Genomic DNA, 16,658 nt, shown 5'->3' on the forward strand with positions numbered 1-16,658 from the left:
CCAGGTGAAAAAAAACAACAGCAACAAATGTGATAGGCTACATAAAGATTTACATAGCCTATCATGGCTAGATTTTCAAAAAACACTGTGATAGGCTACGTAAATCCTTACGTAGCCTATCACGGCTGACTTTGGAGGAAAAAGAAAAGCGCATACGCAAATGGCGGCGCCCATGGGCGCCGCCATTTGCATACATGCTTTTTTTTTCTTCCAAAGTCAGCCGTGATAGGCTATGTAAGGATTTACATAGCCTATCACGGCTCACTGCAGGGATGCAAACGTTGGTGGCTATGGCCGCCGCCATTTGCGTCCCGACAGGAGATGAGATTCGCGGCCGGAGGGACGGGGTGCCTCCCCCCCACCCAGAATTTCAGGAGGAGGGACGGAGCACCTCCCCCCCACCGCGAAGCAAGCTGCGGGACCAGGTAAGGGACTTTCGTCCATCCCTATGAAAACCAATGATGGTCAGCCACTTTTGAGTCCACATGGGATGTACATTGCCCCCAGTTGATAGAGGATTGAAACTTTAATGTAGAGAGGAGGACTAAGATATTGAATATGTTTTCCTGTTTTCTAAACAGTTGTTTTCTCTATCATTCTAGTTTCACTCTTTTTTAAGAGGACAGCTTTCTAATATTTCAACTGACAGACTGTATTTGGATGAGAATGGGGAGCTGGAACCTGACTTGGATATTGTGAATTGGAGACTGTTTCCCAACAGTTCTCATGGCAGAGTGAATATTGGGAGTGTGAAAACCCAGGGAAACACAGACATAAAGCTCACTATTAACCTGGAAGCCATTGTGTGGCCCACACATTTTCATGGGGTAGGGGAAATTCATTGTATCTAGGGATGTATGGATTATGTAAAATCTGTTCCATCTGTATTTCATGGATTGTCAGGGACTTTCCTTCCATCGACTGTCTATTACAGAATCTGATTTTTTTTTTTTTTTGGTTTTCCAGATTTGCACAAATTTGCATGTGTGAAAATGCACAGATTCCCCCCCCCCAATGCACATTTTCATTCTTTAGCCTATGGGGGAAATGTGGATTTGGGGCCATTTTAAAAGTTTTATTTTGCGTATTTTTCTATGATGAAATTTGTGCAAAATTTGGGGAAGTCAAAGAAACAGTCCACAAGTCTGCAGAATTCACAGGACAGGGGGAAAACTGGTCCACTGCAGAATCCATGGGTTGAATTCATGAAATCCAAACTCATCTGGTTCCACTGAAAATTTCTTCCTTTTTGAATCACATCACTATTTATATCACATAATTTACCTGTGACATTGGTTAAGCTCTAATAATATGTGGAATAATAGACATGAGACTTCTAGTGGAGTTCTATGCACACTGGCCATAAATTCATGGGATGAAATACTTAGCAGGAGGAGGAGGAGGAATAATGGGGATTATCTAATAATAGCTTTTAATAATATTTCTTATCTAATAAGAGAAAAAAAACGTAAAATAAGAAAAAAAACTGGTCTGAACAGGAATAGAAATTTTACTTAGGAACAAACTGTTGGTGAGGCCTTATCAGTTCCTGACTGATGTGGATAGGAAAAATTAAAGTGATCCTAAATGCAGAGGTAAGAAAGGCGATATAAGAAGTAAGACAATACCCAGTTGATGGAGCAGAACTGTTATAGAGCCATAGTCAAGGAAAGATTTCGTAAGGAGGTTCCCATCAGTTCTATAGAGCAATAGCAGGACAACATGGAAGCATTTTGGTTCAGGATGGCCTATGCAGTTTGCTATGATGACTGCCCTGAATCTTCCTACATGAGCAAGAGTTGGAGCATGATAACCCACCACCCATCTGATGCAGTTGTAGGAAGAGTGGGATGCATTGCCAATCCCAAACTGTTCATTTTAGAGTATTGTTTCTGGAGGAACAGGAATCTTTAACCTTTCTGCCCTTGAAAGTCGGGGATGGCATGGGATGGGCAGAAGGAGGAATCAACAATTCAGAGGATATAGATGAGTGCAGGCCATCTCTTCTGCTGACCCTTTCCTTATTGTAAGACTGACTGGACAAGACTGACTGGACAAGTGTGAAAGCTCATAATCGTGCCTACTGCTCACTCAGTCTCGTGTAGACATTTGATTGTATATGACAAACAACCTAGCTTAAAACATCATGTAATAACAGAACATAAAACAAGAGTCACGTTATGTTATCTCCTGCGCAGTCAACTGCAATAGCATTCAGAGTGACTTCATGAATATATCTTAAAGCTGTAGCGAAGAAATCTTCTTTATACTAGGGCTTGTCACTGCTTCGGCCCAAAGCCCAAGTTCCGAGTCGAAGCGGGCTGCTTCAGGCCACCCCCGAGTCAAGCCAGAAGGAGCACGAAGTGGCCCAAAGTGAACCAGGTTGCTCCGAAGCACTTTGGTGTGCTTTGGTGTGATCCAGAGGCCTAGCTACCACTCTGCCACCCAGCCCCCAGCTTCTTACCTGCGTCTCCTGGACGTGTGCCAGTAACTGTCTTGTTGTTAAGGGGGGAGGATTTTTAAAATGGCGACTCCTTGTATTTCCAGAAATATAGGGAGTCACCATTTTCAAAATGGCTCCCTCCCTTCTCTGGAACAATTAGACAGCTGACGGTGAGGGTCCAGAGGGCCTAGGAGCTGGTGGAGGTGATGGCGGTGGTGGCTCCCCCTGCAGCAATGGCAGCAGCCCTCCCTCATCGTGAGCTGCCACTGCTGGCCTGACTCAAGCCTTCATGGGCTCTTTACAACCAAGGAACCTGGGAAGGCTTGAGCAGAGTCAGGAGTTGTTCTCCAACTGGGCGCCCTCCCCTCCTTGCAAGGAAGGGAGAGGGCAACTCCTGCCCCCGTGTCTGTCCAATCTGCATGGTCTCCTTGCATGCAAGGAAGAAGGCTGTGCAAGCTTGACAGGTGGCCAGTGCCTCCCGCCAATTGCCTCATCTTCCCTCCTTGCAAAGAGGGCAGAACAGGCAGTTATGGACCTTCCCTAGTGGCTCCCCCAGCAGCACTGGCAGTAGCTCCCATGAAGGCACGAGGATCAGTGGAAATAAGCAACAAGGACCCAGGTAAGGACTTGGGGGCTGGGTAGGGATGTCAGAGAATTCCGCCATGGACTCCAGTGAGGCCGGATTCTTTAGAATCTGCCCCCCTCCAGAATCCTTGGCAGAATGCCCCCCCGGCCACCCCATGGAATTCCACTGGGACAGAGCTAACCTGGTGGCAGATGCAGCGGCGGCAGTGGCAGTTCCAGTGGCGGCGGTTCTGGCAGTGGATGCGGCGGATGTGGCTCCAGCTGGTCTCCCGGCCGCTGCCGGGCTGCTGTGGCCGCAAATGGCAGCCATCATAGCGGCTGCCATTTGCATCCTTGCAGTCAGCCATGATAGGCTATGTAAGTATTTGCGTACCCTGTCACGGCAAAGAGCAGGGGCATAAATGGGGTAGCGGCCGCCATTTGTGTCCCAGCTCTTTGCCGTGACAGGCTATGTAAATACTTTACGTAAATACTTGACTGCAAGGAAGCAAATGGCAGCCGCTATGATGGCTGCCATTTGCGGCCGCAGCAGCCCAGCAGTGGCCGGGAGACCAGCCGGACCCGTGGCCACATCCGCCGCCAGATGCTTCCTTGGAACAAGAGCCTGGTGTCAGTTGGCATCACTAGGACTAGAGATCGCATGGGGTCCTTTCCAAACACTGTTATTCATTTCCACACACACAAATACTTCTAACACTTTTCCCTCAATGCCCCTCTTTACTGCTAGATTGTGCCTCATTCCAGGTGTGTCAGGAGCTGTCACCCTGGATATGCCAAGGAGATCCAGAAAGGAAAGCCACCTTGCTGCTATGTTTGTACTCCATGTGCAGAAGGGACCGTCTCCACTCAGGAAGGTGTGTGACCTCATAGGAAAGGGTTTTCTCTTGGGAAACAGGCAAAATATTTGAGTCTGCCCAATTGTCTCCCCATCCCTGTCTTGATTCTCTCTTCTGTTCCTTAAAAACGTTTAGCAAAACTCTTCATGAATGCATAAGATGACTTCAAGAAGGATTCCTCCTTGGGATATGAAACAATAGGAGTCACTTGGAATTAGCCATTTGCTACCACATAGTTTATATACCTCACACAGTTTTTGTGAAGATAAAAATAGGGTAACCACATAGAGACCTGGTTTGCATGATCACTGCAACCAACGAAGGCTTATTTAAGCCACAAGAAGTCACAGCACACATGGGTGCCAGGTTGCCTATTCAAGCCCCGACTGTCACTTGTTGCATCATCCAAACCTTGACAGCATAGCTTGTTGTAGGGTGCTGAGTGCTCCAGCAAGCCATGCTGCCCAGGTTCAGATGAGATGGCAAACCATGGCAACTACTGCTGGTGGATGAATGTTCAGAATGGCCACCAACACACACAATTGAGTATTGGCTGTCTTGCTCTGAGTGGCAGCAACTCTGTAATGTCTCAGTGACCTTTCCTGATGAGGCCATGGATTGAACCTTCTCATCTCAAAGCACATCCTCTACCAGGAAGCTTTTGTTTCTCTCCCTGCCCTACTAAACATTGTTGTCCCCTGACCACTTTCACATCCCCATATTTTCTCTGAATGGAATAGAACACAGATTGTTCTGGATGTACAATTAGTATTTGTCATGCTAAAGTCACTCTCCTTTTCAGATTCAGACCACTGCAACAAGTGTCCAGATGATCAGCAGCAAAACAAGACCCAAGATCAATGTGTCCCCAAGACAGTAATTGTTCTTTCTTATGAGGAACCTTTGGGGATCATCCTGGCTTCTTTTACACTATTCTTGTCCTTAACCACAGGCTTTGTATTAGGAATCTTCATTAAATACCTAAAAACACCTATAGTCAAGGCCAACAACTGGAACCTCTCCTACATTCTCCTCCTCTCCCTCCTGCTTTCCTTTGCATCATCGTTCCTATTCATTGGCCCTCCAAGCAAAGCAACTTGCCTTCTCCAGCAAACAGCATTCAGCATCATCTTCTCTGTTGCCATCTCTTCTGTGTTAGCCAAAACAATCACCGTGATGCTGGCCTTCCTGGCCATAAAGCCAGAGAACAAGGTGAAGAGATGGATGGGGAAGAGTCTTGCAAACTCCATCATAATTTCTTCTTCCAGTGTCCAAGTTGTCATCTGCACCATCTGGCTGGTCATCTCTCCACCATTCCCTGAGTCTGACATGCACTCCCAGCCTGGACAGATTATCATGCAATGCCACGAAGGGTCATTTGCCATGTTTTATAGTGCCCTTGGCTACATGGGCTTCCTGGCTGCTACCTGCCTGACAGTGGTTTTCCTAGCCAGGAGACTGCCTGGGGCCTTCAATGAAGCCAAGCTGATCACCTTCAGCATGCTGGTCTTTTGCAGTGTTTGGGTGTCCTTTGTGCCCATCTACGTGAGCACAAAGGGGAAATACATGGTAGCCATGCAGGTCTTCTCCATCTTAGCCTCCAGTGCTGGGTTGCTGGGCTGCATCTTTCTTCCCAAGTGCTACATCATTGTATTGAGGCCTGATCTGAATACAAAGGAGCATCTCATGAGGAAAACTAAAGATGGCATCTTATCAGTGTGAGAGCTTAAGATGAATTCTACCTCCACCACAATCTGGATAAGAATCACATGCTCTGATGGAGGCAAAAGAATTATGGATCAGATCCAACACCAGTTTCTTTCCCATGGGTTACAGGTAGATCCAGAAATAGAAGGAGGACTTCAGTGCAAGGAGGAGGAGCCCTGGAATTTTATTTTTTTTTACTTTTTCCTCATGGTGTCTCATGGCTATAGAAATTGGTTTCTTGCTTTGTTAGATGGGAACAGATTGAGGCACGATTGTGACTGGTGGGTACTGGTTAAAAAATAAAATAAAAGCTATGGATCAGGACATTTGTGGGTAACTTGTGACTTTCCAAATATTTTGGCTTTCAACTCCCATCATCCATCACGAAAGGTGATACTGGCAATGCTGGTGGAAGTTGTTGGCCAAAACATCTGAAGAACCATAAGTTGTCCACATCTGGATGGGCAGGTTCTGCAAGGCATCAAGAGTGGTAATGAAACAAGGACACAGGTTATTTTTAATATTGTTTTATAGTGGGTCTTTTTTTAATTAATGGATTGTTGTGTTACTTATACGCAACCTTGGGAGCAGTTTATCCTGAAATTCTGCATGCAAATAACTGTAATAAATCAAAAACTTTCTCAAAAATCAACAATCCTTTAGTTTAATTCTATTCCTGAAAAAACACATAGAACTTATATTACTTGCTCTTTCAAACATAAATACCAGGCACAACCTCAACTTTCTTACCTTCATTGCATTATGTGGTAAGCCATTGAAGTATGTTTTGTGTATAAGAATGTAAGAATACAAGAAAAGCATGTTAAATCAGACTTCAGGGTCCATCTGGTCCAGCATTCTTTTCATACCATGGCCAACCAGCTCTTGAGCAGGAACCCACAAACAGGACACAAGTGCAACTGTATCCTCCAGCCAATGTTCCCTAGCAACTGGTCTACATAGGCATACTGCCTCTGATATTAGAGGTAGCACATAGTCATCAGAACTAGTAGCCATTGAAGATTTGTGGAGAGTAACTGAAATGTGGTTAAGTAAACAATAAAAATGTGTACGACACACTAGAATTTTGTTTCTCCTCCTACTAGATTGTCAAGAGAAACACAGCCTCCCTGTTAGTTTGTTCCTGTTTAACTTCAAAACCTACACCAATTGGGTTCTAGACACCCTGGTGTGTAACCAAGCTAAATCCAAACAGGCAAATTTCACCACAGACTAAAAAGTAGGGATGTCAGAGAATTCCGCCACGGATCTCGGTGAGGCTGAATGCTAGTGCATTCAGCCCCCAGAAATCCATGGCAGAACGAAGCCCCGCCCCCGCCCCATGAAAGGCACATGAAACAGAGCACTTACCTGCTGCTGTCCATGCTGACTTGCAAATGGCGGCCACGCTGCGGCCGCCATTTGCTTCCTCATCATAGCTGTGATAGGCTACATAAATAATTACGTAGCCTATCACGGATAACTCAGGGACGCCATTTGCGTCCCTGTGGAGGCTGTGATAGGCTGGCTACATAAGTACTTATGTAGTCTATCATGGCAAGCTAAAAAAACCAACAGCGTACGCAAATGGCAGCAGCTACGGCGGCCGCCATTTGCGTTCCCTTTTTTCGCTGTTTAGCCTACATAAATATTTACGTTAGCTATTACGGCGAAAAAAAAAGGGGAATGCAAATAGCGTAGTGGGCGCTCTTGCATTCCTTCCCCCCCTCCATAATAGCTTATGTAAATATTTACGTAGGCTAAAACAGCGAAAAAAAAGGAACGCAAATGGCGGCCGCCGTAGCAGCCACCATTTGCGTACGCTGTTTTTTTTTTCCCGGAAGGTTGCCCAGTGGCCGGATGTCCGGCTGCAGGCAGCCCCTGCTGGCAGCTCTGTGGAATCTCTGTGGAGCGGAGCCGGCTGGATTAGGATTTTGGGGGGAGGTGCGGAGCACCTCCCCCCACCGCAAATCACCCCATCGAAAAGGTACGTGACTTTTGTACATCCCTACTAAAAAGTAAATTGAAATCAATTAAATGCTTTATGGAAGAAAATTACAAAAATTAAGAAACATAGTATGGTGGTAAGCAGGACCGAATTAACACCCCCAAGAATCAAAGAACACCATAGACTGATATACACACCATGCCCTCACTTCGAAGACGTACATATTTCAGCTGTGAATATGGGCCTTCTTCTGGGGTTAGTTTTAATATATATAAATGTCTGCAGAGATCTCTGAAAAAGATCTCCCAAGTGGAATCATGAACAGTAATGTGTTACTAGTTCTTGGAATAAAACCACATATCTTTTCTCAGCATCCTGAGACTTCATCTCTTTATTCCATTGGATCCTTCTGGATGTTCTCCAGTTTTGTTTTATCCTCTCTTAGAATAAACATTGTTTTTTAAAAAAAATCCTCAAAGAGGAAGAGTTCTGTATAATTCAGAAGCCCACATCTTGCATTGTGAATGCTGGCAGGGTCCAAAGAAGCCATTATTTTACTGAGCACACTTACTTGATTCATACAACATGGATTCATGACATGTGGAGCATGGCATGACTTGGGAGATGTGACTATGACTATGGGAGGGGGGGGCTTGGAAATTATGCTTGACAATTTACCACTACATCACAAGGCTAGCCCCCTATGTGTGATGTGTATGTTTCAATGTCTTTAAGAAACCTTTAAGAAGCTGTTTGTTTCACTTTCCTTTCTGGAGGCCAGGGCAGGGCCCCTTTTCTGTTCTCTATGTGTAGGCTCTGGAGCCAGGTAGACTGGTATGTCATTCCTCAAGAGTTGGTCTTCTCCCGTGTATTTATCAATAAAGAATGCTGTTGTGGAAGCTTCAAAGTCAGAAGTGTATTACTTCAATAGCAAAGCTGCGGGGTGGATGCAAGTTGAGCAAGTAAACTCACCCCCACAATAATCACCCCCAAGGGACATTACAATATCCATCCTAAAGAAGTGTGGGGGTGGCAGAATGAAGAATGTGCACACAAGATGAATGTGGAGAAATTCAGTGCCATGTGGTTTGGAGGGAACCACTAAAATGGAGCACCTTGGGGGAGCAGCTAGAGGCTAATGACTAGGCAGCATTGAACTTCTCAGTTGCAGGAAGGTCCATGCAGAACAGGAGCCCTGCACCTGACTCAATCGTTGACACTGTACAGCATGCGCAATGTTAGAGATGGATAAAGAGAGTTGGTGGCTCTGGAGAGATGTCAACAGAGGGTGTGGAGGAGGACTGCAAGAAGCTCAGCCCCAAAGGAACAAACACAATCCTGGAGAGAAAGAGAAGAAGTTGCTAAGGACTGTAGAAGGGCTAAACATCAGTCAATGTTGCCCCTGCGAAAAAGGCTGGTTAGATTCTAGTTTCTTTTCTCCCCTTGTGGCCTCCCTACCTCAGTGTGTGCATTCCTTGAGGACTAAGAAATTGGTTTGTTCAAATGTAGTCACCTTATGTTGTGTAAATGTGCCCTTTCTGGCCACCAATTATGCAACATTGCCTACCCAGAAGCACCCATGCCACCATTGTTGGCACACAATCTCGGCTCTCTAGGAGGATGGGCAGCCCAAGGGAATTATCGGGTGCTCACCGGGTTATAACGAAGCTTGTACAGGGGCGGGTGGGGGAGCAGCTGGGCAAACACCCAAAACATCAAGTGAGGGTGAGTCCGTCCATCCATCTGATACAAAACATTGTTTTTGGTTATTGTGCACTTTTTGTCTTCACAGTGTATTGCAAAAACATGTAGCATGTTGCAGTTCAGCTCAGGAATGAAGAATGCCTCATTTGCTATATTTGCAACGTTTTTTATCAGGCAGTTGGCATTGGAATACTCCACGGCCTTTGCCTTGGATCTACATAGTGTGCCCATTCACTGTTTAGACTTTTCCATAATGGCTTTCACTATGTTCATCAAAACATGTACTGGAAAATGTACTGTTCCCAGTGCAGCCAGTATCTGTGATCCAGTTCTTCGATTCTGGCTCATTGTTTCTGGCCAAGAGGCTCTTGTGATTCAAAAGGAAATGATTCCCTCTTGTTCCACCAACTTGAAAAAACTTGCTTTTCCTGCTTCGTCAGTTCCCATTTAAGAATTTGGGAGCTACTATTGGTGAGGGGTGGGAATCCTTGTTTCTAGATGAAGGGCAGTCATTTGCAAAATGTCATTTGCCAGCACAGTTAAAACAACGCTGTGACTGGGTCTGGGGTGGGGCTTTCTCCCTCTTCTTCCCACTCACTAGATAATTTGATCCAGATGCCTGGGGATTAGCATAGGGCTTCTGTTGTGTGCATTCCTCTCTCAACCAGGGAATGGCATCTTAAAAAGTTAACCCAGCTCTCCCATCCAGGGCAGAGATAAAACTTCTCAAACCCTCTCCTAGAGATTCCATCAAAAATCCCAGTTTCTGATGATCGGTAAATGCTATTCCAGTCAGTTTTCGTTTATCAAAAAATGTGATAAAATCTGGTATGTGTCTCTCACAAGTTCTCCTGGATTCAAGCCTCAGTTGACATATTTCTCTGATGCAGATGGACTGAGTGTTAGAGGGAGGGGGAGAAGCAGGACACAGGAAGCCACTGTAGGCTAGAGAGTTAGAGCTGAACATCAGGAAAACCTTCCTGACTGTTAGAGCAATAGGACAATGGAACCAATGACCGAGGGAGGTGGTGGGCTCTCCCACACTGGATGCATTCAAGACGAAGCTGGACAGCTATGCGCATGCATTAGCTGAATGCAAAACTGTCCCCTTCGTGTAACGTGCAAATGAGCTTGCAATCACCCCTCCCGGTATCAAAGCAGTGTGTGTGTGAGAGTGGTGTGTGTCTAGATGTGAATAAGTACATGCACATGCACACACATGTGCAGCCCCCACCATCACAGTGGACACCCTCAGGGGTGAAAGTTTTGTGCACCTTTGATACAGGGGAAGACAGTCAGCTAGGTGTCCTGGTCCCAAGTTATATAGGGCTTTGTATGTCAAAGACCCTCAAGTCCAATCCCCTACTCAATGCAGGAAACCACGTCAGAGCATCCCTGACGGATGGCTGACCTGCCTCATATTGAAAGCCTCCAGTGTGGGAGAGCACACCACCCCCCTGGGTCATTGGTTCCATTGTCCTATTGCTCTAGCAGTCAGGAAGGTTTTCCTGATGTTCAGCCAGAATCTGGCTTCCTGTCACTTGAGCCCATTATTCCATGTCCTGCACTCTGGGATGATTGAGAAGAGATGCTGGCCTTCCTCTCTGTGACAACCTCTCAAGTACTTGAACAGCGCTGTCATATCTCCCCTCAGTCTTCTCTTCTCAAGGCTAAACATGCCCAGTTCTTTCAGCCTCTACCCAGAGGGCTTTGTTTCCTGTCCCCTGATCATCTTTGTTGCCTTCCTCTGAACTCTCTCCAGTTTGCCTGCATCCTTCTTCAAGTGTGGTCCACAGAACTAGACAGAGAACCCAAGATGAGGCCTAATCAGTGCTGAGTGGAGGAAAACTAGTACAATATTCAGTGCAATACTCAGTGCCATACTCAGGCTCCACGTTTGAGAGGGCATCTCTCATCTGATGTGACCCCTCATCTAGGGATTTGTGAACCCACCCCCATCCAGGTTCTCTGAGCACCTGCTTGCTAGTCCCTGGACTGCTCTTGAGCCTCCCTCCCCCCATGCTTGGTGAGCAGCCTGCACTCACCCCAGCAGTCTCCTAGAGCTCTGTGGTCTCCATTTTTTGAAAAATAAAATGGAGATCAGAAAATGCACATTTTTGCAAAGAATGCATTTTGCGCATACACAAATATGAACATTTGAAAAAATGCAAATAAAATACGAGGCCTCCAAAGTGAATGCAGGCTGCTCACCACTTGTGGGCAGGGGGGGCAGGGCTCAGGAGTGCAGGCAGGTGGGGGTTCTGCCAGATTCCCAGATGGAATCAGGCACCCGTGCCATCTGTACCCTCAACTGTCAATGGGTTCTGGAAGCATTGTCTGGCTGTGGTGGCCATGCTCTGAGGAGTCCTGCCTGTCTACCTTATGATTTCCCACAGTAAATCAGGGGAGCAGTGTTGAACCTTATGCCTTTGTGCCAAAACCAGTCCACTGTGGTCCCAATCTGACAGTCTGAGGAATCTCAGACACCTGATGTTTGGACATTTCCCCCTCATTATAAAAGGGCAAAATGTTTCCCATACGTGACTGGCACTATGAGCTTTAGGTTAAAGTATGCTGGCATTGGGGGTATTTTTGCTCCCGCCCTTTTGCCCTCCTCCTTTTTTCTTCAGCACTGCTCACCACTGGAACATGGGCCCTGAGCACTTCTCTGAAACTCAATTTGGCCCTTGGGTGGAAAGAGGATTGACTTCCCCTGGACTAGGGTAATTTCATGAAAGGGACCTGGTGGCCAATTGAAAGGATGGCCAGATCAGAGATGGCAATGACAAAAAAACAGATTTAGGGCGGGTTCAGGGAGAAAATCAGCAGTGGGGCTCACAGGGCTCTGGGGGTCTGCAGCTGCCCATGGGTGCCTGGTGCTGATGTCAACCCAGGGGTTTAGACATTTAGCTAGAAATGTCTAAAAATGAAAGATAATGAACCTCTTTCACAGACAAGATTATTCACAGTTTTGATGAGCTCACTGTCCCTACTAATGCGGGGAGAGAATTGAGTTGTATTGGTGGTCACCATTTGCTCTTTGATCACTGGCAATCCTGCTTTATCCAGGAACAGAAGTGCAATTGGCAGGGTCAAGAAAGGGCTGGGCATCTATCTTAAGTTTGTGCACATTTGTACACCTCAGGGATGGGGAAGGTGTGGCCCTCCAGATGTTGCTGGACTGCACTTCCCATTATTCCACATCATTGGCTACGCTGGCTATGGCTGATGGGAAGTGCAGTCCAATAATATCTGGAGGGCCCCTGTTCTTTGTATACATCCTAAAATATGTCTTGATCCTGCTTCTTTTGTTGATGTTTCTCTAACAAAGTTCTGGCCAAGCACAATTTGCTGACCTATGCCAGAAAAGGAAGTCTCATTTGTGAGTTCTCACAAACATGTTTTTCTCCAGCTCTGCATCTGAGCCTCGGGCCATGAAGAAAGTCCATGAAGTCGCAGAAGTGAGGCTTCCCCCTGTGATTATCAAAAATGTAGTGATTTATTCTGATCCTTGCTAAACCTCAAGAGATGTATGTTTTCTGGAGATTGCCTTTGGGACCAATAAACTCAACCTCAGAATCAAAGGCAACCTGAGGTAATATCTCGCATGGTGCCTGAAACGTTGAGTGCATAAAATAGTGCCTGTGCTACCAATAGCTTGGGTTGGGATGGGAGTGTCTGTGGTGCATGTGAACAGAATTGCCCCTTGGCTGAGAAGTCTTTGCATGTGTACAGACCCTGCAGCCTTGGTGTTCTTAGTCTTTCCTCGCTTCTTCTGAGGACCTGGCTGTGGAGGTGAGAGGAGCAGTCACAAGGGAGGTGTACAAAGAGGCAGGCCCAGAATGATTTCACTGCTCCTGCTCTTCCCTCATGCAGCCTGTGAGATGCAGGAGGCAAAATGCTCCTTGGACGTGATACAAGATCAAAAAGGGACATCGAATTTTTACCGACCAGGAGACTACCTTATTGGCGGAGTCGTATCCTCCCAATATTTTAAATGCCACGAACCATATGTCTTCTCCAAGTCCCCTTCAGCCAGGAAGGATAGGTAAGTAGTAATGACTTCCTGGCTCCAAAACTGCAGTCCAAGTGTCCCCATATTTCCTGGTACTCCAGGTCATCCCTCGTCATTCACTCTCCGTACTTTGGTCTATGGATGGCAGAGAATTCCGCCACAGATCTCGGTGAGGCTGAATGCCAGTGCATTCGGCCCCCCAAAATCTGTGGCAGAATGGCCTGCCATCCCCCGCCCCCCTGCGGATCCCCCCCGGGATGAGACTTACCTGGGGCAGATCTTCCGGGTGGCAGAGGCTCCGGTGGAGGCTGCGGCGGCGGCGGCAGCTGCGGCGGCTGGTTTTCCGACCGGCTGCCGCCGCCACCATTTGCAGTCTTGTGCTTTCTTTTTTTTTTTAACAAGACGTGATAGGCTACGTAAAGACTTGCGTAGCCTATCATGTCTGGCTTTTAAAAAAAACATGTATGCAAATGGTGGCAGCTATGGCCGCTGCCATTCGCGTTTCTTATTTTTGGCCATCTTGTTGTTGTTCAGTCGTTCAGTCGTGTCCGACTCTTCGTGACCCCATGGACCATAGCACGCCAGGCCTTCCTGTCCTGCGCTCTCTCCCGGAGCGTGCTCAAGTTCATATTCATTGCATCCGTGATGCTATCTAGCCATCTCATCCTCTGCCATCCCCTTCTCCTTTGGCCTTCAGTCTTTCCCAGCATCAGGGTCTTTTCCAGAGAGTTTTCTCTTCGCATTAGGTGGCCAAAATATTGGAGCTTCAGCTTCAGTATCTGTCCTTCCAATGAGCACTCAGGGTTGATTTCCTTTAGGATGGACTGATTTGACCTCCTTGCAGTCCAGGGGACTCGTAAGAGTCTTCTCCAGCACCACAGTTCGAAAGCATCAATTCTTCGGCGCTCAGCCTTCCTTATAGTCCAGCTCTCACAGCCATACATTACTACTGGGAAAACCATAGCTTTGATTAGACGGACCTTTGTCGGCAAGGTGATGTCTCTGCTTCTTACTATGCTGTCTAGGTTTGCCATAGCTTTCCTCCCAAGGAGCAAGCGTCTTTTAATTTCAGGGCTACAGTCACCATCTGCGGTGATCTTGGAGCCCAAGAAAGTAAAATCTGTCACTGCTTCCATTTCTTCCCCTTCTATATGCCAGGAAGTGATGGGGCCAGATGCCATGATCTTCGTTTTTTTAATGTTGAGTTTCAAACCAGCTTTTGCACTCTCCTCTTTCACCCTCAACAAGAGGCTCTTGAGATCCTCTTCGCTTTCTGCCATTAGGGTGGTATCGTCTGCATATCGGAGGTTGTTGATAATTCTCCCGGCAATCTTAATTCCGACCTCTGATTCATCCAACCCGGCATTTCTCATGATGTACTCTGCATATAAGTTAAATAAGCAGGGTGACAATATGCAGCCTTGTCGTACTCCTTTCCCAATTTTGAACCAATCGGTTGTTCCATGTCTGGTTCTTACTGTTGCTTCTTGACCCTCGTACAGGTTTCTCAGCAGACAGGTAAGGTGGTCTGGTACTCCCATCACTTTAAGAATTTGCCACAGTTTGTTGTGATCCACACAATCAAAGGCTTTAGCGTAGTCAATGAAGCAGAAATAGACATTTTTCTGGAATTCTCTTGCTTTCTCCATGATGCAGCGAATGTTGGCGATTTGATCTCTAGTTCCTCTGCCTCTTCGAAACCCAGCTTGTACTTCCGGTAGTTCTCGGTTTGCATACTGCTGAAGCCTAGCTTGTAGGATTTTGAGCATCACCTTGCTGGCATGTGAAATGAGCGCAATTGTGCGGTAGTTTGAACACTCTTTGGCGTTGCCCTTCTTTGGAATTGGAATGTAAACTGACCTTTTCCAGTCTTGTGGCCACTGTTGAGTGTTCCAGATTTGTTGGCATATTGAATGCAGCACTTTAACAGCATCATCTTTTAGGATTTTAAATAGCTCGGCTGGAATACTGTCATCTCCGCTAGCTTTGTTGTTACTAATGCTTCCTAAGGCCCACTTGACTTCACTCTCTAGGATGTCCGGCTCAAGTTCAGTGACCGCACTATCATGGCTATCAGGGACATTCAGATCTTTCCTGTATAGTTCTTCTGTGTATTCTTGCCACCTCTTCTTAATCTCATCTGCTTCTGTTAGGTCCCTGCCTTCTTTGTCCTTTATCATGCCCGTCTTTGCACAAAACGTTCCCTTGAGATCTCCAATTTTCTTGAAGAGATCTCTAGTCTTTCCCATTCTGTTGTTTTCCTCGATTTCTTTGCATTGTTCATTTAAGAAGGCCTTCTTGTCTCTCCTTGCTATTCTCTGGAACTCTGCATTCAGTTGGGTATATCTTCCCCTTTCTCCCTTGCTTTTCGCTTCCCTTCTTTCCTCAGCTACTTGTAAAGCCTCATCAGACAGCCACTTTGCTTTCTTGCATTTCCTTTTCTTTGGGATGGATTTCGTTGCTGCCTCCTGAACAATGTTACGGACCTCCGTCCATAGTTCCTCAGGCACTCTGTCTATCAGGTCTAATCCCTGAAATCTATTCCTCACCTCCACTGTATATTCATCAGGGATATGATTTAGGTCATACCTGAACGGTTTAGTGGTTTTCCCGACGTTCTTCAATTTAAGCCGAAATTTTGCAAGAAGCAGCTCATGATCTGAGCCACAGTCAGCTCCAGGTCTTGTTTTTGCTGACTGTATGGAGCTTCTCCATCTTTGGCTGCAAAGGACATAATCAATCTGATTTCGATATTGACCATCTGGTGACGTCCATGTGTAGAGTCGCCTCTTATGCTGTTGGAAAAGAGTGTTTGCTATGATCAGCGTGTTCTCTTGGCAAAACTCTATTAGCTTTTGTCCTGCTTCATTTTGTACACCAAGGCCATGCCTGCCTGTTATCCCGGTGATTTCTTGACTTCCTACTTTAGCATTCCAATCCCCTATGATGAAGAGGACATCTTTTTTTGGTGTTAGTTCTAGAAGGTGTTGTAGGTCTTCATAGAACCGATCAACCTCAGCTTCTTTGGCATCAGTGGTTGGGGCATAGACTTGAATTACTGTGATGTTGAATGGTTTGCCTTGGATTCGTACTGAGATCATTCTATCATTTTTAAGATTGTACCCCAGTACTGCTTTTCCCACCCTTTTGTTGACTATGAGTGCTACTCCATTTCTTCTAAGGGATTCTTGCCCACAATAGTAGATATGATGGTCACCTGAATTAAATTCGCCCATGCCTGTCCATTTTAGTTCGCTGATTCCCAAGATGTCGATGTTCAATCTTGCCATCTCATGTTTGACCACCTCCAGCTTACCTTGATTCATTGATCTGACATTCCAGGTTCCTAAACAATATTGTTCTTTGCAGCATCGGATTTTCTTTTCACCACCAGACACATCCACAGCTGAGTGTCCTTTC

The sequence above is a fragment of the Heloderma suspectum genome, chromosome 2 (genome assembly GCF_057233095.1).
Source record: "Heloderma suspectum isolate Gila_16-S chromosome 2, 16-S_ref, whole genome shotgun sequence".
NCBI classification, from domain to species: domain Eukaryota; kingdom Metazoa; phylum Chordata; class Lepidosauria; order Squamata; family Helodermatidae; genus Heloderma; species Heloderma suspectum.